Source organism: Hemibagrus wyckioides, linkage group LG20 (assembly GCF_019097595.1).
Source record: "Hemibagrus wyckioides isolate EC202008001 linkage group LG20, SWU_Hwy_1.0, whole genome shotgun sequence".
Classification (NCBI taxonomy): Eukaryota; Metazoa; Chordata; class Actinopteri; order Siluriformes; family Bagridae; genus Hemibagrus; species Hemibagrus wyckioides.
Window position 1 is genome coordinate 6,316,918 of NC_080729.1, and position 10,845 is coordinate 6,327,762.

A 10,845-nucleotide genomic window follows, 5' to 3' on the forward strand; every position below is an offset into this window, starting at 1 on the left:
ATTTCAGCTGGAGGAAGAAATAAAAATAAATACTTGATCTTGAAATGGACTTATATGAATCAGTTTTTTTTTTTTTCGGTCAGCAGTTTTCCTAATGGTGCATCACAAATAGCTGCGGTGATGTTAAACAATGTCTCCAATCATTTGACTGTGGATTTTTGTCAGGAACTAAATATTGAACGAGAGACCTGATTCTCTCCAGATCCAGCCTTTTTGTTTAAACAAAACTGACCTTCTCTGGTCTATAGGAATATGACTGCAAGGAAGCCATTTTTTTTTTCTCACTCTCTGTGCTATGTGCTTCACACATATTCTGGCCCATCTCCCTTTTCACACACACACACACACACACACACACTCAGTCGTACACAGACACACGCAGACACACACACTCTCCCACTGGCGTTCGATGTCCGAGCCCCACCCTGCTACTGCAACCATTGGCTAGCTGGAAGGCAAGGACCGGCGTATAGCTGTAGCCAACCTTGAAGTACTAAACTAGGACACAGAGGGGCTCGAAATGTGAGTAGAAGAGGGTGGTAAAAGGGGGAGGATGAGAGAGAGAGAAAGAGAGAGAGAGAGAGAGAGGGAGGGAGGGATGAAGGAGTGGGTGTGGATGTGGGAAGGGGTGGGGTACATGAGAGCGGTCTCCTCGATATAGTGCATTTTTGTCTCTGCTGTCTAACGGCACACTGGAGGATTTTTTTCTTTTTTTTTTTTTTTTTTACAAAGACTAGAGGTCTAATTGACCATTAAATGATGCATAATGTAACAGAGGTAAGGCTCTACATGAGGAATTTTCCAGTATGACGGGATTTTTTTATTTTTATGTCTGTCCTTTCCATTCATTACGAATAAACATGTTCACATGAGCATGTCGGTTTTGTGTCATCTAGCTGGTTGGAAAAAAGAAAAAAGAAGGTGAGTCAAACAGCACTCTTGAATCTGACTCCTCAGCTTCACAACTCGATTGAATTCAAGGGCGCCGCGTTGCCTAGTAACGATGGCACACAACTGACCTTATCTCATGTGGTCATAAAAATGTATGAAGCCCCCCCCATCGACCAACCCCCCCCCAATTTTTCACTCTCTCTCTCTTTTCTTTATCTTTTCTCCTCTCTGCACACAATCACTCTCATGCAGCCAAAGGCTAAGCACACCATGTGTTTCCTTATCCTGCAGCACTGGTGTGCATATGTGGGTGTGGGTGTGTGTGTGTGTGTGTGTGTGTCTGTGCATGTACCTGGAAGCTCCCTTGTTTCATTACCATGCTGCTATCACAGCACAGCCTTACATCACACAAGGGTGGAAAGGAGGCAGTAAGGGATGGTGTAAATCTGAGAGAAGGAGGCTGAGATGTCTAAAAAGGAGCACATGCTGAAACGTTCAGCTCAGCGCAGAGCTGCATCATTATTGGATTGGCCTTGATGGTAATCATTTCAGAACAATCCATTCCACCACTCGGGGAGGGGGGGGAGCACGGAGCAGAGCGTTCAGCAACACCTGACACGACGTCTCCATTGATCCGCTCCACTTAGGTGGAATTAGCGCTTGGCTTCTGTTACAGCAATAATAGAATTTCTTGCTACATACGAGCTTTTTTATTAGACGTTACCACGTTACAACATTGACTGCTTCATCACTTGGTACTGCCTGTTATCGATCCCTGCTTCACTAGCACTCCGGTCGCAGGTTGAGTAGCTGGTGTGAAACACAAGTTGCAGTTATGAAACCAGGCAGTTTGCAGTTGCATGGTGTTGTGATGCTTTGGGCGTGTTTGCCAGGAACTGGGGGGCATGAGGGGGGGCAGAAGGGCACCGGTGCTCGACCTCCCTCCATCCAGAGCACAGCTGTCAGAGCACAGATGGCTGGCAAGGGCAATACCTTGGAGATGCCACCCTCACCATGGCCCTCAGGAGAGATGTAGATGGGGGGGGGGGGGATACTGCTAGGGTACTGCTGTTTTGGTTAGTGGAAAGTGTAAGGCTTGTGACTGGAAAGGGTGCCAATAATTAAATACTGCTATTTTCGGATTTATATAAGAATTCCCAGGTTCTAAACCATTATGATAATATCCATTATGAAAAAGCAATTTGAAGACAAAAATGAAGTTTGTAAAGATATAATATTTAACAATAATAATTAGTTTGCATTTTCATGGCACTCCTGTGACTCATTTTAACACATCTGTCATAATTCCATTGCAGGGAAGATGCTCTTCTCATTTGCATCCGGTACTTAGCTAATGAGCGTGCCTGTAAGAACAGGGCTAAATAAAACCGGATAAGTGAATAGAAAAATGAACTAAAACACGGTGACTTGTAAAAAGAGGAATGACGTAGTCATCTATTTATCCAGGTACATACTCTCAAACCAGCTGTGGAGAAGTTTCTTTCTATTGTTTTTATTTTAAATGCTTTTTTTGCCAGAAGCATTTATTAAATATATAGCTGTTTTAAACCCAACTTAAAGAAAAGGAAGAAAGAAGGGTCAATTCAATACAACTCAAAACGTGTGTTTATGGTTATAATTTCAACACGATGAACACGGATGAGTAAAATTCTTTGAAGAAAGATGCACAATAATGCTGTGAAAAGGTCTCACTGGGATGACTGGTGTAAATGGGAGAGCAGGAAAAACCTCCGAGTCTTTATGGTTAATATACACCAATCAGGCATAACATTATGACCACCTGCCTATTTATGTGTTGGTCCCCCCTTTTCTGCCAAAACAGCCCTGACCCGTCATGCACTGTGTATTCTGACACCTTCCTATCAGAACCAGCATTAACTTCTTCAGCAATCTGAGCACCAGTAGCTCGTCTGTTGGATCGGATCAAACAGGGCTAGCCTTCGCTCCCCGTGTGCATCAGTGAGCTTTGGCCCATTGGCTTCAAACTCGCTCAAATCCTTACGCTGGCCCATTTTTCCTGCTTCTAACACATCAACTTCGAAGGCAAAATGTTCACTTGCTGCCTAATATATCCCACCCACTAACAGGTGCCATGATGAGGAGATCATCAGTGTTATTCACGTCACCTCTCGGTGGTCATAATGTTATGCCTGATCGGTGTATGGTTTCATTTTTGACACCCACAACACAAACAACATCGCCACTGATGGAGTTGATGACTGATATCTTTCTAGCTCTGAGAGCTGCAGGTAATGTTCATGGACAAGATGGATTATTTACTTTGTCATCCAACTGACCCCCAGTGTCACTGTCCAATAAAGGTACAAATGACACAATAGCACAGATGACACAACCATGCACTTCGTGTTTGTTGGTTTGACCAGAAGGGTTACAGAACGTTTAGAATTTATAGGAAAGATGGCATGAAACCAGCAAAGCATCAACAATCCTGAAGTCAGTGTGTGTGTGTGTGTGTGTGTGTGTGTGTGATTGGGTGTGTTACCCCGCATCATTCTTCCACTGATGAGACTATATGACATATAACACAATGCTCAACACTAACAGTTTCACTGACCAGCTACAGAACCCTGAATGACCTCGGCCATGCCTCCTGGTTGCAAAAACATTACAGAAGTCTAGTAATTGTTAACAGCAAAGCTAAAAAATTTGTTTTCTGAAACTATTGGTGATGTCAGATTTGCTGTACCATTGAATCAGACACCTTTCCAAGCCAACAGAAGATTGGTGTAGATACAGGCAGGTCAGAAGGATCATTTTACTCCTTTGCAGGACCTATTAAATGTTATAGTAGTGCTGAAATTGGTGCTTAATTACATTACCCATCATCCCCTGTATGTCACAGATCACGTCACTCAGCACTCAGCACCTAGTAGCTAGCTAACACTAGATAGCTATGATATTAGCTACATAGTTCATGTTATATAACGTTCTTTGGCTAACATATGAGATTATTATTATTATTTCTGTGCAAGACTAGCCATTTCAGGTTAAACCATCACTTAACCGCAGATAGGATGATCCTCTACTGTAGAGTTACATAAACCGTTTGAAAATTGTTTATGTTTATCTGATTAGCATTGTCTGCCATGTCTTTTAGTCTTAATCCATCATAATCCATCTAGTGTAAATCTGATCCCCGAATAAAATTCTTCATTCAATCAACTTATAATCAAGTCATGCCTTGAGGCCACTCAGCTGTTTTTGCAACCAGGTTGCATGCATCAATATTTGTTGGGCATTTTTGATAGACGTTAGATTTAAACCTAACCTTTAATATCATGAACACCCATCACTGGTTTCTATCGTTGCCTCATTTCAGGCTTCCGACCAGAAACACAGTCAGGAAACGTTTCATTTTAAATGGAATGATTTTTTTCTAGTCAGGGTGACAAAAGAAGGCGCTCAGAGTCGGTTTCTACAAAAAAAAAAAAGAGAAAGAAAGAAGGCATTATGTTTGTAGGTTTTGTGCCTGCGCATTTTCCATCCAGTGCATCATAAACAGGAGATGCTCTCACGCTCTCTCTCCCATCAGACAGAAAACACTGGGGAGAATTTCTAACCCTGACGCTGTCTCTACATTTCCTGGAGAATTGCTAGAGAAACAGCACTGCTCTGCCTCTGGTTATTCTGCTTGTAGCATGTCAGCTACTGACATTCGAAAAAACACACACACACACACACATACACACAGAGAGAGAGAGAGAGAGAGAGAGAGAGATGAGGTTAAGCTCAGCTGTCATAATAATAAGAGTCTAGGTTTGTGGCAGGTGGAAGAAAATTGAAGCTATTGGTATAGCTTCACAGCTTCACACAGACACACACAGAGACACACAAACACAAAACAAAAGCAAAAAAACAAGTACAGCAACAATGCTCAGACAGTCTGTGGCATTCAAACAATGCTCGATTGGTGTTAGGGGCTCAGAGCATGCCAAGAAAACAATCCCCATACCATTACACCACCACCAGCACCAGTCTGAACTGCTGACATAAAACAAGAATGATGCACATTACAGCAGAAATCAAGATTCATCGGACCAGGCGACGTGTTTTCCCGTTTCGTTTCAGCGAGCATGTGCCCATACTAGTAGCCCATCCACCTCATGGATCAACGTGTCTTACTCATGCAGATATGTCTCCACGTTTGTGGCATTTATTTGAGAGACTTCCTGTCAGCTTAAACTAGTCGGGATATTCCCCTCTGACCGCTGACATTTCCACCCGTATAACTTCCCCTTTTTCGGAATTTCGCACCAACCAAAAAATAAGCTTTTCTCATCTTATGTGTCATGCCATTTAATATGTATAATAGAATTTGCTTATAGAAATGTCTCTGAATGTGACGGATGAGCTGCCGTCATTATTAAAAGATCATTCAGAAAAATGCCTAAGTTGTTGTTGTTGGTTTTTTTTTCTGTACCCATTTGTGTGAGTTAACCATCTCCTTGGATTAATCTTTAAACACACTCACTGAAAACTCTCACTCAGCCTAATTTAGCAAGCCATGCCAATATTGCACGCAGTGGGACTTGAGAACCCCTAAGGAGAAGCCATAAACATTCAGATGAGTGCAATGAATTAACAAATTGAGAGATACAAGGCAGAGAGAGAGAGCGAGAGAGAGAGAGGCTGAGGTAAAGAGAGACTGAGAGACAGATAGAGAGAGAAAGACCACGGGCAAGCACAAGACTTGGCATTAGACTCTCTAGCAGAGCTCAGACACCTTCTGTGGATTCTCGGAGAATCTGTCAGACTTGGACTGCTGCTCTGATCACCAGCAACAAACAATGTCCCAATCTGCCTCATATAAAAGGGCCAAGTCTGGAAAAGAAGCTTTGGAAAAGAAACATGTGGACAGGTCATTACAGTGCACTCACCCAACCCCTTCCCAGCTTAATCCCAGATTGTGCGCCTCCACTTCCCTGCCTGTAATTACACTATATCCAATATCGCTTGGAAGATCCCAACAGATGTACTGCAACTAAAATAAGCATTATGGACTTAGGGATGGTTTAGTATCTCAGTTAGAACAAGGGCCTGATGATTAAAGTGTGCAGAGGTTTGGTATGTACAAGCCTGAACAGGTGAAGTGTCTCTCAACCAACAAATAACTTCCAGATGTTTTTTAGAATAGGACCTTGGATTTATTCCATTCACTTTTATTGTATCATGTTTAGGAGGACCCAGACACAAATACTGGGTACAACCGGATAGTGGGATTATGTATACACCAATCAGATGTAACATTATGAGCACAGAGAGATGAAGTGAATAAGACTGATGATCTCCTCATCATGGCACCTGTTAGTGGGTGGGATATATTAGGCAGCAAGTGAACATTTTGTCCTCAGAGTTGATGTGTTAGAAGCAGGAAAAATGGACAAGTGTAAGGATTTGAGTGAGTTTGACGAAGGGCCAAATTGTGATGGCTAGACCACTGGATCAGAGCATCTCCAAAACTGCAGCTCTTGTGGGGTGTTCCCGGTCTCCAGTGGTCAGTATCTATCAAAAGTGGTCCAAGGAAGGAACAGTGGTGAACTAGCGACAGGGTCATGGGTGACCAAGGCTCATTGATGCGCTTGGGGAGTGAAGGCTGGCCCGTGTGATCCGATCTAACAGGCAAGCTACTGTTGCTCAAATTGCTGAAGAAGTTAATGCTGGTTCTGACAGAAAGTTGTTGAAAAATGACTAGAATGGACTAAAAATGGCTATTTTATTTTTAAATATTCATAAATAATAATCCACATAAACATGATATTTCATGTTCATTAGAGCCCAAGAAGTACGAGAAATTACTTTTAGTATTGTTCTGTTTTTTATTGAAAAACTAAAATGGGTTCATTTAACCTTAATAGAGTTAAACATAAGGTAGAAATATGTCACAGGTTTTAATCTCAAAATTCATGGGTATGGAGTACATATAGAACAAAGAGAATACATTTGAACGTTGTATAATTATTACAGTTATTGAGATGGTTAGTCTGTGCGTAGGCAGAGTTAAACTAAGGGAGGTAGAGGGTTTGTGGAGGGCAGGTTGTGTAGTAGAGTTGCCACAATCAGATTAATTAGATATTTTGTGTACTTCCATGTGTTATCTAACAAGTTTCAATGGGTTGGGTTGGTGTATAGTCTTATGGCATAATCTGCACTTTGTAATATCTTCTGTTGCTATGATGGGATATCACTGAGCAGTAAATTAATACCACTCTAAAGCTGCACTCTGTAATGTAGCTTGGCTCAAATACACTTATATATATCTATTATATATATATAATCTCTCTCTCTCTCTCTCTCTCTCTCTCTCTCTCTCTCTCTATATATATATATATATATATATATATATATATATATATGTCTGTCCATGTTTCTTCAAATATTACAACATCCTGTCCATCTCACATAATATGCTTTTGGAACATGTGACTTGTGACATCTAAACTTGGCTGAGCACAAGAATGGCTCTGGTGTGAAAAAGGACAAACTGTTCAGGGAAAAGGATAGAGAACTCTCTACCTTCCCTTCATCACTGCTTCCAATCAGGACTCTCATCGGGATATTCTGAGGCTTTAATGTTGCCGTGAAGCATTTTTGCACAACAAGCATGTGAGCCTGCTTATTTTGCTAATCTGCTTAATTTACTGAACCATGCATTTAGATTTTCTGAAGGGGAAAACGCCATGATATTAAAGTACTTGGCCCTCCTGTGGCCTTTTTGAGTATGGCAAGATGGGGAAAATCCATTCTGGGAGCAGGGGTAGAAATCTGCAGTACATCCTGCAGGGTTCTATTGGCTATTTTAAGGGATTTATTATTAGAGACACAGATTCTGAGTGAACAGCTACTGATTGAACAGTATACCATTATGAATTAAGTAAATAAATAGTTTACTATTTAATTACTATTAATTGGAAATGTACCTAATGCATTTTATCATTGAGCAGCTTGTCTCTTGAGACCTGCTAGAGAAACACATGATAGTCCATTTCTTAAATAGAAATCCAGATGTTTCATTCTGAATCCTTCATTCTGAATTCCTTCAGCTTCTGGCTTATTTGCTTATAAACCATATTACAAAAATTGGAAAACATTAAATTTAATATGCATTAATAAGGTTTTTTTTACTAAATGAAATAAGGAAGCCAGAGTATTCAAAAAGGCCACATATTTCATGACAAATTCTAAAAAATTTTTATAACTCATACCTCTATTTCGCTAACTACCAGGGGTCGTTGTTCAGCGCCTGTCCCTTCTTGTTTATGTGCACAAACACACATCAAAAACTTTCCACAAAGTCATGCCTTGACCTTATGACCTTAGAAAATGTGCTAATGGTAATCTGACCAAGTATCAGCGTAAAAAATGTGACTGCAGTCTGCCCTAAAAATCAACCTGTACTCCAAAGCTGATAATAGTCCTTCAGTTGGATGAATTCATGCTATACTTACCTCTCACTGCTGAGAGGTAGCTAGCAAGTTAATGGGTTCCCTTAACATGCATGTTGTATATGGGACAGAGAGTCATCTGAGGTGACCACCATCGTAGTGAAGAGATCCCCACATTATTATATTCCACTTGCATATAAAGACCAGCGCAGGTTCCTACATCTTCCTGTATCAAACTCAGTAGAAGCCCCCATAGCTGGCCTAATTCATATTGGGATCAGTGACTTGCATAAGATTGGATCAGGATCAGCTCCACTAAGACTGGAGCTGATCCTTAATTATTTCAATTATTTTATATTATTATTTGAATTCATTCAAGAAGGTTAGCCTGGCCACGTACCTGCCATTGTCACTTGCATCAAGTTACAGATAGATTCAACAGATTAACTGAATACAGATTCACAACCAGTATCCTAGTGAGGTCTTATTGCAATGCATTGCACATGCCTCACACCAGCAATTAGCTACTGTTGCTTGTATGGGAGCAATCACTCCAATCACTGCAGCCATCACTGCAGCCATCAATCTTTCTGTGGCAGAGCTGACTGAAACCTTACTAAAGGCAGTGAGATACCTTATGCGGGATAAATCCCCACCAGTTTGGTTTATGGACGAGACCAAGGCCTTCTGGTTCTTCTTCTTTCCTGCCATCACTATCTCAAGTCAAGAACAATGTAGCATTGTAGTCTATTTGCACAAGTTTGTGAGCCTGTTTTTTCTTGCTAATCTGCTTAATGTTCTGGTAGGACCTTGCCAATCTGTGCCACTTCTTAGTAATGCAGTCCTGAGAGGAAGAGGACAGGCAGTCAGATTCAAAATGCCGGAGCAGCTGAATGGATTGTTCAGATAAAACCATTGACTGGACACAACCTAGCTCATCGATTAGGTGACTGGATCCTGATATAAGCTCTAAACAGACAAATATTATGCTGTCCTGGCGGATGTCCGAAATTAATCATCGATAGACATCAAAAAGAACAACCCCCACCTGCAAAGCCATCCCTAAAGGATGATGACAGTATATTTACAGTCAAGAAAATTCTTTAGCAGCTCTGCAACAGTAGTCTGCATCAGGGGTGTTCTGCTGACTGAGATGCAGTGTTATAAACTTCATTCCTATCCAGCCTTTGGGGCTTAGGGTCTGACCAGTTTCCAACCCCAAGTAGGATTCAGACATCTCCCTTTTCTTTAGGAGATTCCTAAAACCTCTCCAGACAAACCCATACAGGATGTCTGTATGGAAATTATCATTGTAGAAATCTTACTCAGCTCATCAACTCATTAAAGAACTAGAGACCTTCCATAGTAATAAGCTGGTTCTAATGTGCTGATGACCAGATGGTTCCAGGTGGACATTATGGACTAGCCTAGAGTTCCTGTCTAAGGTTATGTATCTTAAACTTGAGAACTTGTCTTAAAATCATCTATTCATCTAATTGTCAGAGTTTTGGGCCAACAATAGAATGGTGGAATTCTCTGAACTCCAGATACCTGCAAAAGTGTTTACTTGTGACTCGCAAACGTGGCTAGAAGATTCCATGGGTGCTAAGGTCTTGCAATCCATACACATATGCATTAGATAGTATCTAGGTGTTCAGGCACCATCCCAGGAGTTATCTGGAGTTCATATAACAGGTTTATATGTCCATACGTTTTCCATCCGCTCAGATTTCCTGTTACAAATACAATTGTACTGGTAAAGCTATCTTTACTTCCTACACTTCCAGGATGTGTAAATTACATCATGTTAAAGTAGCTTCAATGGACAAATTCATAACACAGCTTAAAGCAGAAGTTTACAGAGAAACCTGTGATTCTACAGCTGAGCGGAGGATTGCTTGAACTTCATTCAGAACTAGCTGATCATGTGGCAACATAAAATTATTCAGATCTTGGTTTAGAGCTTCAGTTAATGTTCTGAAGAATGGGGGGGGATGAGATCTCTGTGACTTTTACTATAGTGGGCTTGTTTGAGTATTTCAGAAACTGCTGAGCTCCTGGGAGATACTCACATACCACAAACTCAAAACACCTTGTTGTTGAGGGAGGTCAGAGGAGCAAGACCAGACTGATTCGAGCAAAGAACCACTCTTTACACCTGTTGTTAGCAGAAAATCATTTCAGAACACATGATACCTCAAAACTTGACACCTATGGGCACAGCAGCAGAAGACCTGCAGAAGACCAAACTAGCAGACCACTGGGACCTGTACCAGGTAGTTAAGGATGAATGAAAGATGCACATTTAGGCCAATGAATGCAGTCTTTGGTTGTTGTTATATCTGACTGGTCACTCATTAAAGAAAAACCTCCCATTCATGTTTATTGCATCTTTGACTTGTGCATGTGGGACCATCCAAAGCATCTACAAATCTTTATTATTTATTCAACCAAGAAATGTCTGGAACACGGTTTTATTTTAAATACACAATGCAAATGTATGCAAACACAGTAGCCTACTAAAAGCAAA